The 23,719-nt window shown below is 44.5% G+C and overlaps 2 protein-coding genes across 2 annotated transcripts in view; one reads left to right on the top strand and one right to left on the bottom strand.

The window, feature by feature from the left end:
• The window catches only part of PDHA1 (pyruvate dehydrogenase E1 subunit alpha 1), a 563,563-nt gene that overhangs the window by 291,398 nt on the left and 248,446 nt on the right, over positions 1-23,719 (top strand). The gene's annotated exons all lie outside the window — the stretch shown is intronic.
• Positions 1-23,719, bottom strand: part of ADGRG2 (adhesion G protein-coupled receptor G2) — a 134,732-nt gene that overhangs the window by 94,329 nt on the left and 16,684 nt on the right. The window lies entirely within an intron of this gene.

Here is a 23,719-nt window from a genome sequence, read left to right on the forward strand (position 1 = left end):
GGGGACTGATCTTGTTAATGTTTTTTGTTTTGTTTTGTTTTGTTTTGAGACGGAGTCTCGCTCTGTTACCCAGGCTGGAGTGCAGTGGCATCATCTCGGCTCACTGCAACCTCCACCTCCCAGGTTCAAGCGATTCTCCTGCCTCAGCCTCCTGAGTAGCTGGCATTACAGGCACATGCTACCACACCTGGCTAATTTTTTTTTTTTTTTCATTTTTAGTAGAGACAAGGTTTCACCATGTTGGCTAGGCTGGTCTTGAACTTCTGACCTCAGGTGATTCGCCCACCTCAGCCTCCCAAAGTGCTGGGATTATAGGTGTGCACCACCACGCCCAGCCTTGTTAATGTTTTTGTGGCATGAATGACTGTTCAGTTGAAGTCTTCATTAACAGTATCACAGGGCACTGGACAACGAAGTGATTGGACCAGACCTGGGGTGGGGTGGTCCCTTCTAGAGACCCTGCTTGGCTAGATATTTCTTTGTGTGTTTGTGACTTCACTTCCCTAGAACCTAAACTCTTTGATATCAAGGATTGGGGCATTTAGGTCTCTTGTGCCAGAGGCAGAATTCTTTCTCCACTAAAGGGCTAACTCCTGGTTAATTACTAAGTTTGGCTCAGAGTTGAAAGGGGAACATGGGGATATTTGCAATGACATGAGGGAAAACGCAGATGCATGCTGGGGAAAGAATGGGGTATCTATCCAAGACAGAGAGCACTGCTGACAACCTGACTTGTATCTTTTAGAATATTCCAACATGCCTTACTTCTGAACCAAAACATTGGTCCAGCTATTAGCTTGAAGATAACAGTCGCTTCATGTAATGGTGTCTTCTCATGTGAAATAGGACATAATGACTTTCAAATGAAGATCTGTGATAAGAAACGATCTCTAAGGTCATTTTGGAACCAATTGACCTACTGCTGGCGTCTCTCAACAGACTGTTATAATAGCAGTTCAGTGCCCAGCAATCCCATTACTGGCTATATACCCAAAGGAATATAAATCATTCTGTTATAAAGATACATGCACACATATGTTTATTGCAGCACTATTCACAATAGCAAAGACATGGAATCAACCTAAATGCCCATCAATGATAGACTGGATAAAGAAAATGTGGTGCATATACACCATGGAATACTATGCAGCCATAAAAAGGAATGAGATCATGTCCTTTGCAGGGACATGGATGGAGCTGGAAGCCATCATCCTCAGCAAACTAATGCAGGAACAGAAAACCAAACACCACATATTCTCACTTATAATTGGAAGCTGAGCAATGTGAACACACAGACACATGGAGGGGAACAACACACACTGGGGCCTGTCGGGGAGCGGGTGGGTAGAGAATCAGGAAGAATAGCTAATGCATGCTGGGCTTAATACCTAGGTGACGGGTTGATAGGTACAGCAAATCACCATCGCACACATTCACCTGTGTAACAAACCTGTACATCCTGCACACGTACCCCAGAACTTAAAATAAAAGACAAAAATGAAGGCCAACCATGTTGTCCTGTCCTATGATGAACAATTGCAAACACATGTCCCAATGCTGAATGTGGACTAAATGTAGGATTAACAACTGAAAAACATTTCAATAATCAAAGAAAGAAAGAAATTGATTGTGACTTGAGTATCGAAAGAAGTTCATTTAACATTTCTAAAAATGAGAATTTTCTACATAGGGATTTCTGATAATGTTTTGATGAAATTTCCCAACCCAAGCACACTACCTCTTCCAAAACCTTATTGACGACCATAATAAAGCACACTTAATGGTTCTTGGGAATCCAGTTTATTAATGAACAACAGGAGGTTCTGTTTGCTCCCTTGGAATACTTACAGGTAGAAAAGTAGGGCAAGCAACATGACATTTGTTTTTCCTAGTGGATGAAAAAATTGAAAAGCCTAGTAATATCCAAAGCTGGAGAGCATGTGAGGAAATAAACACCTGCATACACCATTGGTGGAAACATAAACTTTGAAAGAGTAATTTAGCTATGTTTTAAAATTTTAAATGTGCATGCTTTTTGATACAAAAACTCAAATTCCAGAGACTGTCCCCACAGAAATACTGACACATAGATACAAAAATACATATGCAAATACTGTCATTGCAGCTGTGTGTGTGGTGGGGGGAGCCTAAGTTTCCATTAGTAGATGAAGAGTTAAACAAAGGTACATCTGTGTTTTGGAATATTATGCAACATTTAAAAGTGAAGTTTATTTAGATGTATTAACATATAGAGACTGTCAATGCATATAAGGCAAGAGAAAAAAATAGTTTTCTGAATAATATATATGAGGACTTGTTAAGACACAATCAAAGTTATATGTGTATGCTTATTTTTTTTTTATTGGAAATGAGGTCTTGCCCTGTTGCCCAGGCTGAAGTGCAGTGGCTCGATCACAGCTCACTGCAGCCTCCCACTCTTGGGTTCAAGTGATCCTCCCACCTCAGTCTCCCGGGTAGCTAAGACTACAGTCATGTGCAACCATGCTCGGCTAATTTGCTAGTTATTTTGTAGAGATGGGGTCTCACCATGTTGCCCAGGCTGGTCTCAAACTCCTGGACTCAAGCAATCCTCCCGCCTTGACCTCCCAAAGTGCTGAGATTATAGACGTGAGCCACTGCACGTGGCCTATCCTTATTAATACAGTGACAAGGGTGGATGCATACAAAATAGCCTGGAAGGAAACCCACCAATAACCCAGGAGTGTAAGGAGGGAAAGGATGAAGGCAAATTGCTACTCCATAGAACACAAGCATGTCTTCACATAGTACTTACACAATTAAGTAGATTTCTTCTAGTGAAGAAAAGCAGAACAGAAGGAGGGCCGAACAGAGCTCCTCCATCAAGTTCAGGGGGTAGGGAATGGGAGGGAAAGCCATCACTTGCTCAGCTCAACGTCATCTCCCCTCCGCCTGCTCAACCTCAGTTAGAAAGGCCCAACTGGGAACACAATGACTTCTGGTTTCAGGGCCAAGAAACCAGCTTCCCAGCCAGGGAGCAGGAACTCACTTCAGCAAGTTGTGGAAAAGAATGGCAAGAGCAACGATGCAAAAATGCCTGACGAATACCGAGGCCTCAAATTCATTAAAGAATGGCCCATCCTTCAGTCCACAGACCCCTGCTTGCTCCTGTGGCCACCACACACCCACCAGCCTTTATCTCCTAGAGAAGCATAAAAGGAATGAGGATCTGATGAGCACTAGCACTTCAGTGACAAAACATAGTGACTGCCAATGTTTGGGGTTCTTACATCACTGAAGGGAAAGGGCAAGTCACAAAAGGAACCATATCAACTTATGTAAGACATGGCACGGAACGGAGAAATTTCGCAGAGAAGAACAGCAAACTCACCACTTGCTAGGATTCATGAAACCTCCCATAGTTGCAGATTGCCCCAAACCATGACATCAGGGAGGCTGGGAAGCCACCCAACCTCCTCTATTTATCAAACTGGCTAAAACCCAGGGTAATACCAGCGTGACCCAAAAAATAAATTTAAAAAAAGGCAGGCAGACTTTACAAGTGGTTTGGGTGGGAAGGAAACGACCTCCGGGTGTACTTAAGAGCCCTGCTCCAGTTTAGGGCCGCTCTCAGGGAGGTTGTGTCCAAGAGTCAAAACTCCCATCCTGGGCACCTGGCCACGGCACCCACACATCCTAGGGATAATCTGCAACCCACTGGTGAAAGAGCACAGGTAACAGCAGCCCTAGGCAGTTGTCCCACTGTCCTCCAAGGAAAGACCAACCAAAAAAAACCAAAACCAACCAAAACAGAACTGTGACATGCAGCATCCTGGAGGGTTCAGCACTTCATTAGGAACCTAATGATTCATTGGTGACCCAGACCGACAGGCACAGACTGGCTCAAAGTTCCTGGCGATGACACTGACACCGACACCATGGAATAAATGACCAGAGGACAAAGAGGCCTTGATACATTGGGATGGGGCCAGAAAGAAGGAAAGAGGACTTTCTTCACACTAGTAGGAAAAAAAATTGTACAAATGGAGATGATGGGGAAGGCAAAGTTATATACAGGAGAAGGTTGGGGATATGCATATTCTTGGTTTTAGAGTGGTAGGTATTGCCATCGAGGAACAAACAAGAGTGGTTCTAAAACCTTGTGGTGGCCCTGGTACTGATCAGACCCTGCCTCATAGGACCCTGACCTGCACAGACTGGTTTGTTCAGTTCTGGATGCCACCACTCAAGAGGAGTTAAATTGTGAGATGGCTCTGGAAAACTAAAGATCATTCATTCAACAAACATTTAACTGGGTGCCTACTGTGTGCCAAAAAACAAGACCACTCTGTACGGTTGTGCAGGTTGTGCCCTGCACAAAGGCTCATAGCCAAGGGGGCCGGCGAGCCTGAATCCAGAATGCCAGGCTTTGGCATCAGCTGCGGGCAGTTATGGGAGCACCGAGGAAGGACACCTAACCCAGTGTGGGGAAATAGATCCAGGAAAATCTCATCTAGGAAGTAATCATCAGGCTGCAGCCTAAAGGGCACAACTCCCTTTATATGAAGACATGGGCGAGAGTATTCCAAAGAGAGGAAATGGCTGAAACCAAGGCACAGCCAAAGAGTTTAAAGTGGAAGGACAGCATCCTGTGTCCATCCTTGTTAAATTGTAGAAGTGACTAACAGAGCTTTCGGAATTGCTTTGTGAAACATCCCAAAAGATTACCCCTGGTCATCAGTCTGGAGGGGCTGCATGCTGAGGTGGAAAGAAGCAGCCAGGAGAAGTCATCGATGGGCCTCTTGCAGCCATTGCTACCACGCTTTATTTTCCTGCAGCATGAGAAGCTTTCTTTTCTCTCTTCCCTTCCCTCCAGTCTTCTCTCCCTCTTTTCTCTTCTACTCTCCTTCACCCTACAGTGTCCCCCTTTTCCTTCCCTTCCCTTACCTAGCTTGAGGCTTGCCACGTATATTCCGGTGGCTAGAATGTTGCTGGTCACCTCTGCCCAGAGCTGGAGAAGAGAGTATCAAAGACCACATGGTGAGAGCCTCACCTTCAAATGACTCTCAGACCTCCAGTCCCAATGGTCTGGGTGAGGCAACCACCAACTCTCTACCCAAGATGACAGAACTAAGGCATTCCAAAATGGGACATAACCTTCCTTAGGGTATAAACAATTCTCACTTTCATAAATGCATAGGCAAGAATTTACCAATCTTTTACAAAAACTAGTTTACTATTTCACAAAAAGAACACTTATATACTTGATTTTTTAAATGCAAGTCTGACATTAAGCTATATTCATACAAAGTTCACCGAGTGAGCTTTCTTCCATTAATATGAAAACATTTCACAGGAAAATTGAATTTAGATCATCACAACTTAAATCAATCTCAATTGAGATGACTGATATTTTCTAATTAACTCTGAACTTCTCTTTCTACTGGGTAGCAAAAAACACTGACCATTTCCCTCTATTTAAACTATGTTTTGATATTTTCTTTTCTTTTTTGTTTTTTGTTTGTTTGTTTTTTCCTTGAGACTGGGTCTCCTCTGTTGCTCAGGCTTAAGTGCAGTGGCACAATTACTGCAGTCTCAATATCCCAGGCTCAAGTAATGCCATCGCCTCAGCCTCCTGAGTAGCTGGGACCACAGACACATGCCACTACACCCAGCTACTTGATGGGTTTCACTATGTTGCCCAGGCTGGTCTCCAACTCCTGGGCTCAAGCAATCCTTCTGCCTCTGCCTCCCAAATTCCTGGGATTACAGGTGTGAGCCACCACACCTGGCCTGATATTATATTTTCAATGATGACAGAAAATACGACCAAAAGCCACACAGATAAGGAAAGAACAATTGTTCATGTAGAATGGGTCTCACCAAGTAGTAAGAAAACAACACACATAAATGTTTCCTTTGTTTAGTAAGCCTTTGTTGTATATTGGACACTTGGGCTATAAATTAAGGCTGGTGCATTAATTTTTTTCTATTTCCATATATATCTGCCACATGAGATGTACTAAATCTTAACTCTAGGAAATAAAAGATGAGGAAAGCCTTGCCCACAAAGTTGTTATTATTCTTACTGGAAATGATTAAGAAGTTACCTTATTATCTAGCCCTATTTGACAGAAAAACTGTGGAAGATAGGAATTTAGTGATTTATTAATAACATTTTAAAAATTCAATTTGAGGGCCTCAAACTCCACCTCAAAATTGCTGTATCTCTGCCAACTTTGCCAGTAAGAGAAGTTTCTAGCCCCTCCCTTTTGTGGCTGATCGCAAAGCTGCTCATAAACTCTTCCTAGGGTGGAGGGTGGGAGGAGGGAGAGGATCAGGAAAAACAACTAGTGGGTACTAGGTTTAATACCTGGGTGATGAAATAATATGCACAACAAATCCCCATGACACAAGTTTACCCATATAACAAACCTGCACATGTATACTTGAACTTAAAACAAAAGTTAAATAAAAATAAAATAAAAACCAAACTCTTCCTATTCTAGTTTGCCTATCCATTTTGCCTATCCATAATCACATTGCAAAATCCCTGCAATGTGATTTTGCAGCTCCTCCTATCAAAAGGTGGAGTCTGTTGCTCCACCCCTTGAATGCTCCACCCCTTGAATGTAGCAAATGTGATACAACCAGAAGCATGAAAAGTGCTTGAGCATGGAATTTGCTCTCTCTTGCTGCTCTTTAAGGCTCAAGCCACCATGTAAGAGTGGAAACCAGCCTGAGCTAGCTGGCCAGATGATGAAAGACACATGCCTGGTCAGGCATTGCTCCAAACAAGAGCTGGCCAACCCCCAGGCAAAGGGTCATCTGGTAGACTGGCAGCTGACAGCAGATGCATGAGTGAGCCCAACTGAGACCAGCAGAAGAACCATCTTACTGAGCCCTGCCAAGATTGTGGACTCAAAAATTGTGAACTAATTAAAATGGTTGTTGCTTTAAGCGGCTAGGTTTTGGGCTGTTTTGTTACGTGGAAAAAACTAAGTTATACACCTTCCTTCTTATTTCCCTTCCTCCTCATTCTTTCCCTTCCTCTTTATCTACCCTTTCTTCCTTTCATTATTTCTCCCCAGTCATCTTCCTTTCTCCTTTTCCTTCAGTAAGTACTACAAATACCCATTTAAGGGAAGGGCCCATTATGTATAAGATGCTGGCCTGGGCTGATTCAAATTCAAATTCTAATTCTAATTCAAAGCCCGGCTCATTTTACGCTCCCTCTATACACTTCCTCTGGAGCCCACATAAGCAGATTCTGCAGACCTTGCATGGTCCATGGGCCCTACTCATAAAGACATGAACCAAGATGTTTCCGCAGACACTGGGCAGAGTTTGCAGCCAGTTTCTGGGCATTTGCTCATGATAATCTCCCTGAAAGAAATATTTGTTACTGTGACCTGTTGAGTGTGTTCTAGCTCTCCCTTCTACCTGTTGCTCCTAGCCATCGGAGAGGAGAAGAAAATGGGCCTTCGAGCCAGACACCCAAGGGTTAAGGGCATGGTTTAAGACCCCCCTCCCTCACATGGCTGCCCAGGCTAAGAAAGAAGGCAATATATTTATAACTACAGGAAACAATGTACTGTGAGTGGTAAAATGCTTAGATTTCCATTTGTTTACTATACAAATAAGAGAAAATCAATACGTTCATCTTGCTAATGACATCAAGCCACTCAGTACAACTCAGAAGCCGGAAGGTCATTTCTTGAAATGCTTGTCTTTCTTCTTCCACATTTCTAATTTATTCTTTATTCTCACTCTAACTTATTTTTTTCTCCTGAATGATTTGTTTTTTGGACTTTTTAAAAGTTGACTTTTCCTTAGTGTCCCAGAACCTATCTATTTGTTTGTGGTTATAACGTTAATGTTTAGAAAGGTCAAATTAGATGTTGAGGTTGGGTAAGTGTTCATTTTCTAATGAGGAAACAAAGATGTGATACAAAAATTCACACCAAGAAGTGCGATATTGCGATTACGGCAAGTGCCACAAAGCAACACATCAGGAGCTCTGGGTGAAGACAGTGCGATCTGACCTAAGGGATTGGGGAAGGCTTCCCTGTGGAAGTGATGCTGAAACTGGAAGGGTAAGTGAGAGGAACTTGCCCACCAAAGAGGCAGGGAAAGACTGTATCAAGTAGAGGAAGTAGTATGTACAAAGGCACTGTGGCAAGAGGTAATGTCATTCACGTAAGGAACTGAAGAAAGGTAGGAGTGGACAGGACATGCTGAGGCAAGGAGAGGACAGTGAAAGATGAGGCTGGAGAGACAGAAAAGGCCCAGCTCCCAAGGGGGCTTGGTGGCCAAGGTAAGGATTTGTACCTTTGTTTTGAGAGCCATGGAAAGTCACTGAAGGATTTTAAACAGTGGGAAGTGTGTTCAGATTCACATTTTGACAAGATTGTTCTAGCAATTTTTGCATGGAAAATGAATAGGAGGGGGTCTCAGTGGAAGTGGGGGTCCAGTTTGGAATTTCAGCTCTCCATTCTCAAACATTGTTCTGAATGTCTGAGCAATTCAGTAAAACAAAAATCCAAAGTAAGAATTAGAATAAAAAATGGAGACGACAGATTTGTTTACGTCACACACACACACACACACACACACACACACACACACACACACACACGAAAATCTATTAAAATATAATGGGAATTAGAGTTCAGAAAAGAAGAGTCAGAATAATTATACAAATAAGTTTTTCCTCTACACCAGGGGCCTGCAGACCTTTTCTGCAAGGGTAAGACAGTAAACATTTCCAGCTTTGTATGCTGTAGGATTTCTGTTGCAATTACTCAACTCTGCCATTGCAGCACAAAAATAGCCACAGGCAATCTGTAAATGAATGAGTGTGGCTGTGTGCTAATAAAGCTTTATTTACAAACACAGGCAGCTTGTGGGATTTGGCCTTTGGGCACTAGTTTGCCCTGCTCTCTACCAAGGAGGAAGTAATTATAGTATTCGAGGTGAGAAACAAGGCTAGATGAAGATGGTGGTGGTGGTGATGAACGATGGACATACTGAGCAGCATTCAGGAGGAAGAATTGACATGGCTTGGGTCTGGGTTGGATATAAAGAGTGAAAAAGTCGCAGGCACTGCCTAGAGTTCAGCTAAGACAAGTGAGGATCAAAGGCAGTGAAGCAGCTGCGTGTGAACTGGAATCCAGGTCACCTGACAACTTGTCCACCCCTGGGGTCTGGTGTGCCTTCTCACCACAGCCACTGGCCCTCTGCCAGCCCAATCCACAGCCTTCGATCCCAGCTCCTGCAGCATCCCAGCATCCCACTGCTGCTAGGTTACAAGTGTATGGGATGCTTTCTCGAAATGCTTTTGGCCTTCATAGTCACATGCAATTTCTACAGGGTTAACAACACCTTCCAGCTTTTTCCCTCACATCAGTTCCCCTGCAACAACTTGAAAATAAGTCAGCTATCAATGATAGCAAATTAGCAGAGTAGATGGTCAATGCCTAATTTGATGGGGGCAGAGAATAAAACTGGGGGAGGGGGTGAAATTAACCAGACAGAGCAGCTTTAGAACAATAAGCTTGGAGCCAGGTGTCTGCAGAGGATGAGAAGGGTCAAAGGCAGGAGGGGGAGAGGAAACCCAAAGGGGCAGGTGCAAGGACAGTAACTTCCCAAGCTGCAGGGGATGGCCATAGCCTGGCCCATCAAGAGAGGGAAAGCAGTCCTGCAGCTCTGAGTGGGGTGTGCACAGTCCCTTTTTACCTGCTCTTACTCTCCAGCCTCACCCTCCTCACCCAGCATCTTAAAATTTGGTCCTGGCCGGGCGCGGTGGCTCAAGCCTGTAATCCCAGCACTTTGGGAGGCCGAGACGGGCAGATCACGAGGTCAGGAGATCGAGACCATTCTGGCTAACACGGTGAAACCCCGTTGCTATTAAAAAATACAAAAAACTAGCCAGGCAAGGTGGCAGGTGCCTGTAGTCCCAGCTACTCAGGAGGCTGAGGCAGGAGAATGGCGTAAACCCAGGAGGCGGAGCTTGCAGTGAGCTGAGATCTGGCCACTGCACTCCAGCCTGGGCGACAGAGCGAGACTCCATCTCAAAAAAAAAAAAAAAATTCGGTCCTTGCCCCTGTCAGGAGCAACTGCACAAGCCCATCCTGAACCAGGACCTAGTCCAGGAGTTGTCTGGCGAGATGGAGGAGGACCTTCACATTGACTTGTGCCTTAGAGCCTTCAGTTACACTTGTTCCGTGAAGGCTATGAGGCAGTTAACAACCAAGACCACAGATGACAAAATGGCACTTTGTATTCCCCTCCTCACCCCCTGCAAAGAAATCAAGTTCAAGGAGAATATAAATTAGAGAAGGAGATCAGGACCAAGGAGGGAAACTGGGAAGTTGGGCAGTAGGTAAGTAGGTCACAAGGCCTTCACCTTTATATTATCAAACTACAAACATGGCTCTTTGGTGCCCAAATAGAAAAGGGGATCATGTTTTATTCTGAAATCTTATCCATGAACAAGAGAAAACATGACAATCCTTAGAGAAGGCCAAGCTTTTCCTCGCAGCTAGTCCTCAACTGACCTGCTCAGGGCTTGGCCACACTCAGCACCTCCACTTCCTCTTCCCAGCGTCTCCCGAACTGATTTCAATCGGGCTTTTGTGTTATTCTTATCAAGGTCATAACCTCCACCTTGGCACAGTTCTCAGATCTCAGCTTACTCCTCTCAGCAGTCTTGAATGGTAGATCCCACAGTCTGCAGGAAGTTGTGGCCCTTAACTGAGCCCCTCTTCTAAATGGAGGCCAGTCTGTGTGCACAGGGAGAGGATAAAGGGGAACGTTCTGAGAAGGCAAGAAACTCACATGTTCACCTCTATGCGTGGATGAACAGTGGGAGAAAACGTGCTCATGGTCATAAGAACACTGCTTTGAGGACAGAAAGATGGGAGTGACTGATTATATCTTTTGTGTGTTTGGGGAGATGGCAGGCAGGGAAACATGTTCTATACCAGAGAGTCTGAAGATGACGGTGACCTAGAGTCTATTAAGACTTCACTAGAGTAGGACTCCTCCTCCACCCCAAAAGTTGTTTTTAATTTTTGACTAATATCTAAAAGATCGCCTCTGAAAGCTTGTTTTTGTTTGGTTGGTTGTTTAGTAAGGCCTTGCACCCAATAAAACATGCAAATTTCAATGACTGTGGTCATTAAACGGCACGTGTGACTTAATTTATCAAGTCAGACTACTCACAATAGCAAAGATATGGAATCAACCTAAGTGTCTATCAATGGTGGACATAAATGTGGTATGTAGGTATACACACACACACACACACACACACACACACACACACAGACACCCCATGGAATACTACCCAGCCATGAAAAAGAATGAAATCATGTCCTTTGCAGCAACATGGATGAAACTGGAGGCCATTATCTTAACTCAGAAACCGAAAGCCAAATAATGCATGTTCTTACTTATAATTGGGAGCTAAATAATGTGACATGGACATAGAGTATGGATAGATAGACATAGAGTATGGATAGATGGATATAGAGTATGCATAGATGGACACAGAGTATGGATAGATGGACATACAGTATGGATAGAAAGCAGGGAGGGTGAGAGGGAGGTGAGGGGTGAGAAATTACCTAACGGCTATAATGTACACTATCCAGGTGATGGTTACACTCAAAGCCTAGACTTCACCACTACACAATTCCTCCATGTAACAAAGCTGCAATTGTACCTCCTAAATCTATTTTTTTTTTTAATGATCAGGTCAGTTTGGGTGGTGAACAGGGATACGGCAGGCTTCAGTGACCGGGCAGAGCCCAGTGGGGTCAGGCATGGACGACACAGGCACATTGGGATGGGAAGACCTGCTATTAGCTGGGAGAGGGCGGAGGAGGAGGGAAGGGGATGACTCCCAAGGAAGGGGTTTGCCTCCCAAGGAAGGGCTCTGCCTACCTTGATGGGTTTGCTGGGCTGTGCCTCAGAACCTGGAAGTCAGTGCCATTCCCATCAGTGCTCCTATAGAGAGGAAAGTCTTGCAGTGGCTGTTCGATTTTCTTTCCTCGCTCATCAAAACACTTTCCCTCCGCGCATCAATGCTACCTGCTCCTTCTGCTTACCACGCATTCCAATGACTCTGCCCAGTTCCACCGGAAGCGGAGTTATTTTGGAAGGCTGGATGGTGTGCGGTAGGGTGGAGGGAGCCAGAACGGGAAGCCTCGCATGGTGGAAACTTCTCTATCACCAGGGAACTTGGCTGCAGCCCCAAGCCCTGGCCTCCCACCAGAGCGGGGCCGTACACTTTCTCCTTCTTTTTTTAGTACTATTCTCTCTGACCCGCCCAGGGCTGGGATGTTGCAGTGTGTTTTTCCAGGAGACCCGGCAAACAGCAACTTGACAGGTTCAATGGTTCCCATTGACAGACTGAATGGACTCCTCTGAACACTACGAAACTGGACACAAAAACAGCCCATAAAAATCCTGCCTCCCGCAGGCGTCTGGACGCTGCCTTTTCCCAAATGACCCTCCAGCAGCACGGATGCCGCATGGGTGGCTGAGCAGCACTTTTTGAGTGATTTTTCCAAAACTGGGGTGTTCCAAGTGGTGTGGGAGTATTATTTTTTCCCTTGCAGTAAGAGACTAACTCACCAGATAATTTGAGAAAACGGGAGACTACATGAGTCATGTTACTCCCAAAGCTAATCATTTGCCACCGGACCCCAAAGCCTCCATGAACCATGAGGTGCCCCGGATCTGCCTGTTATGAGGTCTGGAACTCACTGTAATACACTGCGGGGAAGGCAGTGTGATGTCTGTGTGTGCCGGTTAGTTTAAGCTGGAACTTGATGAGTGCTCTGCAAACTTTATAGCACGAAGGCCCCTCTCTCAAGGCAGCTCCCACACGTCCTTCTGCCATTGCGACCTTGACCTATAGTCCACACTTCGCTGATCAGCATACCAAATGCCAGAAGCATTTTCTTAGTGAAACTGGTAACTTGTTAATTAGAATGATAAATAGAATGCCGAGGAAAAAGTAAACATCAATTCTCTCATCCGAAATAAAATAATCACATAATCTAGTCTCAGGGACAGCTGAAAAATTTTATAGTAAAAACAGTGCCAGGGAGCGAGGTGCAGTGGCTCACGCCTGTTATCCCAGCACTTTGGGAGGCCAAGGTGGGAGGACTACTCAAGTCTAGGAGTTGGAGTCCAGCCTGGGCAACATAGTGAGACCCTCCCCCATCTCAATAAAAAATACAGAAATTAGCTGGGTGTGGTGGCATGTGCCAGTAGCCCCAGCTACTTGGGAGGCTGAGATGGGAGGATTGCTTGAGTCCAGGAGGCTGAGGCTTCAGTGAGTCAAGATTGTGCCACTGCACTCCAGCCTGGGCAACATAGTGAGACCCTCCCCCATCTCAATAAAAAATACAGAAATTAGCTGGGTGTGGTGGCATATGCCAGTAGCCCCAGCTACTTGGGAGGCTGAGATGGGAGGATTGCTTCAGTCCAGGAGGCTGAGGCTGCAGTTAGCCAAAATTGTGCCATTGCACTCCAGCCTGGGCAACAGAGGGAGACCCTGTCTCAAAAACTTAAATTAAAAAAAATTTTAAAGTACAGGGTACATATGAAATGAAATATTTTAATCATCTCCCAGGTTCTCATTGGAAAGGGTAGGGTTAAAAGGAAATGGGCCAGGCCAGGTGAGGTGGCTCACACCTGTAATCCCAACACTTTGGGAGGTCGAGTCGGGTGGATCACCTGAGGTCAGGAGTTTGAGACCAGCCTGGCCAACATGGTGAAACCCTGTCTCTACCAAAAATAAAAAAATTCAGCCAGGCGTGGTAGCATGTGCCTGTAATCCCAGGTACTTAAGAGGCTGAGGCAGGGAGAATTGTTTGAACCCAGGAGGCGGAGGCTGCAGTAAGCCAAGATTGCACCCTGCACTCCAGCCTGGGTGATAGAGCGAGACTCTATTCAAAAAAAAAAAAAAAAAAAAAAAAAAAAAAAAAAAAATCTGTATTGTAGTTAGCAATAGGTTGAAAAACTACCATTTGATAGAAAAATGATTCTGCCTGGATAAAAATATAATGTGTTAATTCAAGTAAAAACAAGTGTACAATATCTCAAAAGATCTGCTTTTAAAATTCCCTTGCCAGAAATATTACAAGCTGCTTTTGGTTATCTTATAGTACTAATGCCACATTATTGACAAAATTGTCAAAGCCTTTTCACTATTACAGAAAAAAGGGAGGCGTGGGGAGGTGGTGAGGTATTTTCAGTGAGTCATGATGAGAACAGCCAGTGTTTAATTTTAGCCTATCACAGTCGTGGGATAAAGTAGTTGCTGATATCTGCTGCCTCCATACCTGGGATTCTTTACCCATCAAATGGGGATAATCTTCTTATTGTGTCCTAAAATTCTTATGAGTAATGAGTCAGTCAGTACAGGAAAAGTGCTTAGCAGACTTTGGCTTAGAGCACTTGTTCAAAAATATTAGCTGTGTTAGTGCCATCATTAACTGCTTCTGGGCACCAGGCACTCTGCAAATTGCTCCACATACATCGCCGTGGCTGAGATTTCATGTGCTTTTCTAGAAGAGAAGAGGTCTGGCATGGGCCTGCTGCCCTTCCTGCACACTTTCCTCCTTGGCCATGCCATCCCATCCAGCCCCTCTCTGCTTCCCCTTCTTATGCTCTTCTTTCCGCTCCCGCCTGATCACAGCTGTCCCCAGGAATAGAGCTAATATCACACCTGACCTCTTTGTGTGAAGGTCGTATTGAGCTTCCTCTCTCAAAAGGCATCTCTTCTTTGGCCAGGCATGTGGCTCATGCCTGTAATCTCAGCACTTTGGGAGGCCAAGGCAGGCGGATCACTTGAGGTCAGGAGTTCGAGACCAACCTGGCCAACATGGCAAAACCCCGTCTCTACTAAAAATACAAAAATTAGCTAGGTGTGGTAGTGGGTGCCTGTAATCCCAGCTACTGGGGAGGCTAAGGCAGGAGAATCGCTTGAATCTGGGAGGTGGAGGTTGAAGTGAGCCGTGATAGCACCACTGCACTCTAGCCTGAGCAACAGGGTGAGACTCTGTCTCAAAAAAAACAAAGGCATCTGTTGTTTAAACTAACTCGTAGGACTGAATTAATGACTTGTCCTTGGTTACAGGAATCCGGGGCCTGGGAGAGAAAGTGTGAATGCTATTTGAGGGACCAAGACCACATTTGGGAGGTTCATTCTTTCGCAGCTGAGGACCTGATACATGGGTCATCTCCTCCCCACCCTGGCCCTGGTGGCAGGACACCCTCACTGCATCGAGGGTGAGCGTACTCTGCTGTGCTCAGGCACCTTCCCATTCAACAAATATTTATTAAGTAAATACCATGTGCTAGGCACTACGGGAGGTGCTAGGAGTGCAGCGGTGAACAAGACACATACAACCGTGCCCTTTTGGGTCGTACGTGCCAGTGCGGCATTCAAACAAATAAAAATGCAAATGGATGAATCTATGAAACATTGACAGTTTTAAAGAGAGCTATAAAGCAAACATATAAGAGGATGAATTATATTTTTAGAGGAGACAATGATGCAAAAAGCAACTGGCTCAATATTGGAAAGAAAGTTAGCAGTTCAAAGGAACGTCACACATGATAATTTCTATTAAGATGTTCATTTTGGCAGGTGCCAGGCCAATGCTTTGCCACCGTGCGGGAAAGCTAACTGAAAGTAGGGGGACATGCCTTTTCACTCGATTTCTCCTCTATGTTTTTTTTTCCTTTATGTCTAGAGATGGGACTAGGCTAGACCAGTGTGTTTATATTTCCTCTCAGGCCAGCTTCAGATGAAAATGTGTAGGAAAAAGCTCCTCTTAAAGGAATCAAAATAATACTTAGAGAACATAGTAAATGTCATTTGCTTGTAAGCTGTTTGGCTAAAGTTATATGGTTAGACTAGAAAATGCACTCCCTCTAGAGCTGAGGAAAAATTGCTTTATTCTTGATACACAGCAAAACACCAATCAGAGGGGGGACCATGGGTGGGCTGAATTTGTTTTTTATTGGGTTTTTCTGTAATTTCCAAAAATGTAATGATAAAGATATATATTTTTAAAACAGAAAAATAAATATTCTCACAGGCATAGCAGATTTTGTAGGATTTTTTTTTAAATCCAAGTAACAGCAAAACAGAACCACACCACTAGTAGCTCAGTAAAACCTGTATGTTAGTAATAACTATAAAGCAAATACATAAAGCAGAGAAGTAGATATGAAGTGTGTTGGGGTGGGGGAGGTAGCAATTTTAGAGAGGTGTCTTGTGACACCATCATGAGAAGATGACATCTGAGCAAAGCTGCTAAGGGAGGTCAGGGAGTGAGCCAGAAGGCACTGCCACACAGAAGATGAATCCTCAATTACCTATTAAACCAGATAAGCAAAATTGCTCCAGACAGGAATCAGTTCAGACTTAATGGGACCAAGTAATGGGTCAGAAGAAAATTGAGGCCAGATACGGTAGCTCATGCCTGTAATCCCAGCACTTTGGGAGGCCAAGGCAGGTGGATCACTTGAGGTCAGGAGTTTGAGACCAGCCTGGCTATCATGGTGAAACCCCGTCTCTACTAAAATACAAAAATTATCCAGGCATGGTAGCAGGCGCCCGTAATTCCAGCTACTCTGGAGGGTGAGGCAGGAGAATCGCTTGAACCCAGGACGTAGAAGTTGCAGTGAGCCAAGATCGCGCCACTGCACTCCAGCCTGGGCAATACAGTGAGACTCCATCTAAAAAAATAAAAATAAAAAAATTAAGTGATGGGCTGGCCTGGCATTGACAAGAAACAACAGCCAATGCTTCCTATGGCATGGATTGAACTTCCGATGGTATGGACTGAACAGTAAATGCTTCCTACGGCATGGATTGAACTGCTTTATTTGTATTAACTTACTTTATTTGTATTAACTCACTTAATCTCTGTGACGACCCTAGTTAGGGCATGCATATAACTTAATGTCCAAACGGGGGTATGTGAGAGTAAAATGGGGGCACTATTGATTAATGTGGAAAAAACAGGCATAAATCAGAGTTGCCTTGGGAAAACCAGGATACAGCATGACCTGACCTAGAAGGCATACAACTATGACTGCTTTATAGACAAGAAAACTGAGGCAGGGCACAGAGAGGTTAAATAACTTGCCTGATGTCACAAAGGTAAGTCGCAGAGCAAGCATTTGAACTTGGGCTGCTGAGCTTCTGAGCCCACATTCGTGACACCTACACATGATTGCCTTTCTGTGTTTCATGCGCTAAGAAGCTTGTCACACTAAAAACCTGGGTTGTCTTTGTCACTGGAAAGTAGAAAACGCACCAGCTTTTAGAGTTGAACACCAGCACTAGGCCAGGCACAGTGGCTGACGCCTGTAATCCCAGCATTTTGGGAGCCTAAGCTGAAAGGATCCCTTGAACCCAGGGATTTGAGACCAGCCTGGGCAGCATAGAGAAACCCTATCTCTACAAAAAATTCAAAAATTAGCTGGGCATGGTTGTGCATGCCTGTGGTTTCAGCTACTTGGGAGGCTGAGGTGGGAGGATCACTTGAGCCCAGGAGGTTGAGGCTGCAGTGAGCCATGATCATGCCACTACACTCCAGCCCAGATAAAAGGGCGAGATCGTGTCTCAAAAAAACACCAAAAAAAAAAAAAAAAAAAAAAAAAAAAAAAACCACGACCACTTTACAAGGTCAGCAACCCTGGACAACCATAATAACCTCTTCAAGCCTCATTTGAGTCACCTGTAAAACAAAGCTACTGAGACCTACCTCATAACAAACACTACTTCAACACTCAGATGAGATTGTGTTCCTGACAACGCTTTAGAAGCTGAAAAGCACAACATGGGTAGAATCCTCAAAAGTTATCATATGTAAAAATCTGCATTTCCTCTGCAAAGGGTCAAATAGTAAATATTTTCCGTAAAAGGCCAAATATGAACTATTTTAGGCTTTGCAGCCAAAATGGTCTCTATTGCAATGACTGAACTCTGCTGTTGCAATGCAAAAGCAGCCACGGAAAACATGTAAGTGAATGAGCGTGACTCTGTTGCAATAAACCTTCGTTTACAGAAACAGATGGAGGGCCTTGGGCCATGGTTTGCCAACCGCTGGCCTAGAAAAATGCTATATAAAATTGCAACCCCTCAAGGCTTCCTGTGCCTCTTTCCCAAGATTCATTTTCCTCCACAGACACCACCTAACACCATCTAACCGACTGTGTATTTTACTGAAATACTGTCTGCTTTCCTTACTGGAAGATAAGCTTCTTTGCTGAAGGCAGAAGTTTTGTCTGCTTGGTTTACTGTTGAGTCCTCAGTGCCTGGCACATACTATCGACATTATAAATATATGTGAAAAGAATGCATGGCTGAATGAATGGAGAGGTTTTGAAGGAGCTGGACATACTATTGGGAAAGGAAGGCAAATCTATGCCAAGCAAAAAAGGAAACAGATAATGACATCTGAAAACAGGGGAAGAAAAGCAACTGCAAATGAAAACAAACTCAGCTTTACAATTCCTCAGCTTTGCCATTCCTCACGGGCAAAGGGTAAAAGGATTAGTTGCAAAACCAATTTTGTGGGTTGGGAACATATGGAAGAACTAAAGCCTTATAAAACAATTTCCAAAGTTAGCTGGTTAAAATCTAAAGGAATTATTGGCTGGATTAAGATTTAGTTAGAAGAATAGCTTGAGGTGTGTTTCAGATCAACTAATCATGACAGTATATGTGTGTGTGTGTGTGACAGTATATGTGTGTGTGTGTGTGTGTGCGTATGTGTGTGTAATTCCTGCTCTTCCCCCACCCTGGCAACTGTGAGTTCAGTTGTTCTCTGGGAGTGGTTTGTGGATAAAGCAAAGGAAGAAAAATGAGCTAGAGCTGCATGTAGCCAAGAGGATAAATCTCACAAAAATAGTATTGAATGAGATGAAAGTTGCAAAATATGAAAGTAAAAAACATACCAATCTTATAAAGCTTAAAAGCATGCAAGTAGCATTCTCTCTTGCTTAAGGACATATTCTTATGTAGGAAAATATAAAGAAATGTATGAGAAGGATAGCCAGGCACAGTGGCTCACACCTGTAATCCCAGCACTTTGGGAGGCCGAGTTGGGCTAATCACTTGAGTCTAGGAGTTCGAGACCAGCCTGGGAAACATGGTGAAACCCATTCTCCACAAAAAATACAAAAATTAGCCGACCCTACAGATGTGCACCTGTAGTCTCAGCTACTTGGGAGGCTGAGATGAGAGGATCATTTGAGCCTAGGAGGTCAAGGCTGCAGTGAGCTGGGATGGAGCTACTGCACTCCAGCCTGGGCCATAGAGTGAGACGCAATATCAAAAAGAAAAAAAAAAAAAAAAAAAAAAGAAATGTATGAGAAAGCTAAACACCAGTTTCAGGATAGTGCTTACCTTTATGCACTTTTGAAAACTGATGCGGCGGCAGAGTTAAGGATCTCCAGCTGATACCCCTTTAATGGCACAGGTTCAAAGGGGATGGAATTCCACATGCAGCACATACTGAGCCAGCAGTGACCCACCCTCAACAGGTCCCCAAGAGCAAAGGCCATATAGGAGTCAGAGCCACATGCCTGATTTCCTGACCCAGTGCTCTGATTGCCTGAGCTAATTATCCACAAGCAGCCGATCCCAGCAATAACAAGCCACAAGAAGTGGCTCGCTTTACTTCAGGTACCATTTAGATGTTAGTAGGGGAGGAAGATGAAGTATTGCGGTGAAAATATTGCCGGGTGTGGTAGCTCACGCCTATAATCCCAGCACTTTGGGAGGCCAAGGCAGGCAGATCACTTGAGCCCAGGAGTTCAAGACCAAAGTGCTGGGATTACAGGCGTGAGCCACCGCACCCGGCCTGGACTCCCTCTTTAAAAGGTAATGTCTTTCACACCACTTATACATGCAAGAAAGCAAGACGAAGGACTCATTTCTCTTATTTTAAGGGCTATTTTGCAGGAACTGTTATGAACATAACTCTGAGGACTAGGACAGGCCTTGGCAAAGTTAACAAGCCCACCTCACTTGAAGAAAATCAGCTTCCTCTTTAGTACTCTTTGTGTCTTCTAGGTGGGGGCCATTCTCAACTTGTAGGTGCCCAATGACCTCATACTTTTTCACTGGCTCTCAGGAAAAGGCCTCGCATGGAGGCCCATCAAACAGGTTCTGTGCCAATTTACATTACAACACTTTAAACCAAGGAAATGAATCTCTAATTGTGGAATTTCAGATTTCAGCCAGATCAACAGATGAGATGCTGGTGGGGGTGGGGGGATGGGGGTGGAGTTGTGCACAGTTATTGCTATAGACTTGTGTGTCCCTCCTGCCAAATTCATATTTTGAAGCCCTAACCCCCAGGGTAACTCTCTCTCTCTCTCTCCCTCTCCCTCCCCACTTCCCCCACCTCTCTCTGCCAACTGAGGACACAGTGAGAAGGCAAGCTGCCTATAAACCCAGAAGAGGGAACTTACCAGAACCTGACCATGCCAGCATCTTGATCTTGAACTTCCCAGCCTCCAGAACTATGAGAAATACATTTCTGTTGTTTAGGCCACTCAATCTATGGTATTTTGTTCCGGCAGCCCAAGTTGACTAAGAAAGTTACAGGGTAGTGTCAGAGGCATTTGAGCCAGAGCAACTCCATCTTGAATAGAGGCTGGGTCAAATAAGGCTGAGACCTGTTGGGCTGCATTCACAGGAGGTTAGGCATTCTTAGTCACAGGATGAGATAGGAGGTCGGGGCAAGATACAGGTCACAAAGACCCTGCTGATAAAACAGGATGCAGTAAAGAGGCCAGCCAAAACGCACCAAAAACCAAGACGATGACAAATATGACCTCTGGTCGTCCTCACTGCTCATTATACACCAATTATAATATATTAGCATGCTAAAAACACTCCCACCAGCGCCATGACAGTTTACAAATGCCATGGCAACATCAGGAAGTTACCCTATACAGTCTAAAAAGGGGACGAACCCTCAGTTCCGGGAATTCCCTGCCCCATCCTAGAAAACTCATGAATAATCCACCCCTTGTTTAGCATATAATCAAGAAATAACTGTAAGCATTATCAGTCAAACAGCCCATGCCAATGCTCTGCCTATGGAGCAAACATTCTTTATGCCTTTACTTTCTTAGTAAACTTGATTTCACTTTACTCTATGGACTTGCTCCTAATTCTTCCTTGTATGAAGTCTAAGAACCCTCTTTTGGGGTCTGGGTCGGGACCTCTTTCCAGTAACAGTAGCAGTCACCTAGCCATCCACCCTTAATATTTTAATAGATGTTTAACATTAAAGCTAGCCCTGTTGATACAGCATGTACTCTTAAAATACCAAATCCAAAGGACCAAGTGTCTAATTAGGACCCCCAAGATACCCAGAGAAATAGGAGTCTGGCCTGGGGGCAGCACAGCCTGGCAGAGGTATGCAAAACTGTGAGACATCCAGGCCAGTGTGCCAAGTGAGGCCACCCTCCCAAACATCTCTGCCTGGTGTGGGTTCTAAAGATGAGACGAACCATAGAATGGGGAATTTCAAATACAAGGTCTTGAGGGGAAAAGGCTGGGTCCTATCACAAGTCTGAACATATAGAAGGACTAAACCCCAACTGGGGCCCAGGCAGCTCTAAAATCCCCTAAAATGCACTAAGAGGCATAGATTGTTCCAAGGTTCAGATCCACTTCAGTCTGGGGAAGAAAGCAGGAGGAGGAGAAAGCTGAGGACATGGCTAAGAGGGGCAGTGACCACCGACGCAAAGCTTCAGAAACGGGTGTAGGCAGGCCCTTGAAACTGAGTGTCAGGGGCTCTGTTCTGTAAAGGTCTGAGAAGGACTCCTCATCCCAAGAGGCTATGCAGAGAGCCCACCACAGAGAAACTCAGTGAGGGAGGCCTGTGGAAGGGAGTTGGCTGCAGCCAGGATGTGGTTTGTGGGAGCCCCCAGGGATGTGATCAAGCTTCTGAGGCAGAACCAGATACATCCTCCGGGTATGGGTCAAAAAAACCTAAACTAGCCTGACTGGGGCATCCAGAAAATCAACTCTGTTGACCAGATCCCAAAAAGGCCCAGGAACACAGAAGCATTCTCTCCATTGTCGGGCTTATTTCCAGCCATCTGACTGTTTGGTGTCATGCAGACAAAATATCTAGATACTGGTGAGATGCTCCTTAGAAGAAACCCCACGGGGCTCCCCTTTTTTATATATATATAAAATAGGATTTTATTAAAATTAACAAAAGGAATTCCTGACTGTTGACCAGTTTTGCCTTAGTTGGGTTCCTTCAGAAGGTAACTCCACTGGGCGTGGTGGCTCACACCTGTAATCCCAACATTTTGGGAGACCAAGGCAGGTGGATCACTTGAGTGAGGCCAGGAGTTGAAGACCAGCCTGGCCAACACGGTGAAATCACATCTCTACTAAAAATACAAAAATTAGTGGGGGGTGATGGCAGGCGCCTGTAGTCCCAGCTACTTGGGAGGCTGAGGGAGGAGAGTTGCTTGAACCCGGGAGGCAGAGGTTGCAGTGAGCCAAGATCGTGCCACTGCACTCCAGTCTAGGTGACAGAGCGAGACTCTGTCTCAAAAAAAAAAAAAAAAAAAAAAAAAAAAAGTAACTCCAAGACTGGGCGTGGTGGCTCACACCTGTAATCCCAGCACATTGGGAGGCCGAGTCAGGCAGATTGCTTGAGGCCAGGAGTTCGAGACCAGCCTGGCCAACATAGTGAAACCCCATCTCTACTAAAAATGCAAAAATTATATGTTTTGTATTTCTTCTTCCTTCTTCTTTCTTCTTCTTATTCTTCTTCTTTTTCTAGATGGGGTCTTCCTATATTGCCCAGGCTGGTCTTGAACTCCTGGGCTCAAGTGATCCTTCTGCCTCAGCCTGAGTGTTATTCTCTTTGACTCATCCATGAAAGTGGATACAATGTGTCTACATGCATTTTTTAAATTAAACTTTTATTAAAGTACAAATTATACACAAGGCCATCAGCAGTAGAAAGGATAAACCATGGTAGTCATGCAATGGAATATTATTCGGCAGTGACAACGATCCAACTATAATTAGTTGCTATTTAGGTCATGCTAAATAGTCCTTTTCAGAGACATGGATGAAGCTGGAAACCATCATTCTCAGCAAACTAACACAAGAACAGAAAACCAAACACCACATGTTCTCACTCATAAGTGGGAGTTGAACAATGGGAACACATGGACACAGGGAGGGGAACATCACACACTGGGGTCTGTAGGGAGATGGGGGGCTAGGGGAGGGACAGCACTAGGAGAAATACCTAATGTAGGTGATGGGTTGATGGGTGCAGCAAACCACCATGGCACGTGTATACCTATGTAACAAACCTGCACGTTCTGCACATATACCCCAGAACGTATAATAAAAAAAATTTTTTTAAATACAAAAATTAGCTGAAATACCCCGTCTCTACTAAAAATACAAAAATTAGCATGGTGGCATGCACCTGTAATTCCAGCTATTGGGTTGGGAGAATCACTTGAACCCGGGAAGCAGAGGCTGCAGTGAGCCAAGGTTGTAGCACTGCACTCCAGTCTAAGCGACAGAGCGAGACTCAGTCTCAAAAAAAAAAAGAAAAAAAAAAGAAAAAGAAGGTAACTCTTTGGCACATATTCAAGATCAAGTAGTTTATTTAGGATGTGACCCCAGGGAACAGATAGA

This window comes from Macaca thibetana, chromosome X (genome assembly GCF_024542745.1).
Source record: "Macaca thibetana thibetana isolate TM-01 chromosome X, ASM2454274v1, whole genome shotgun sequence".
Lineage (NCBI taxonomy): Eukaryota > Metazoa > Chordata > Mammalia > Primates > Cercopithecidae > Macaca > Macaca thibetana.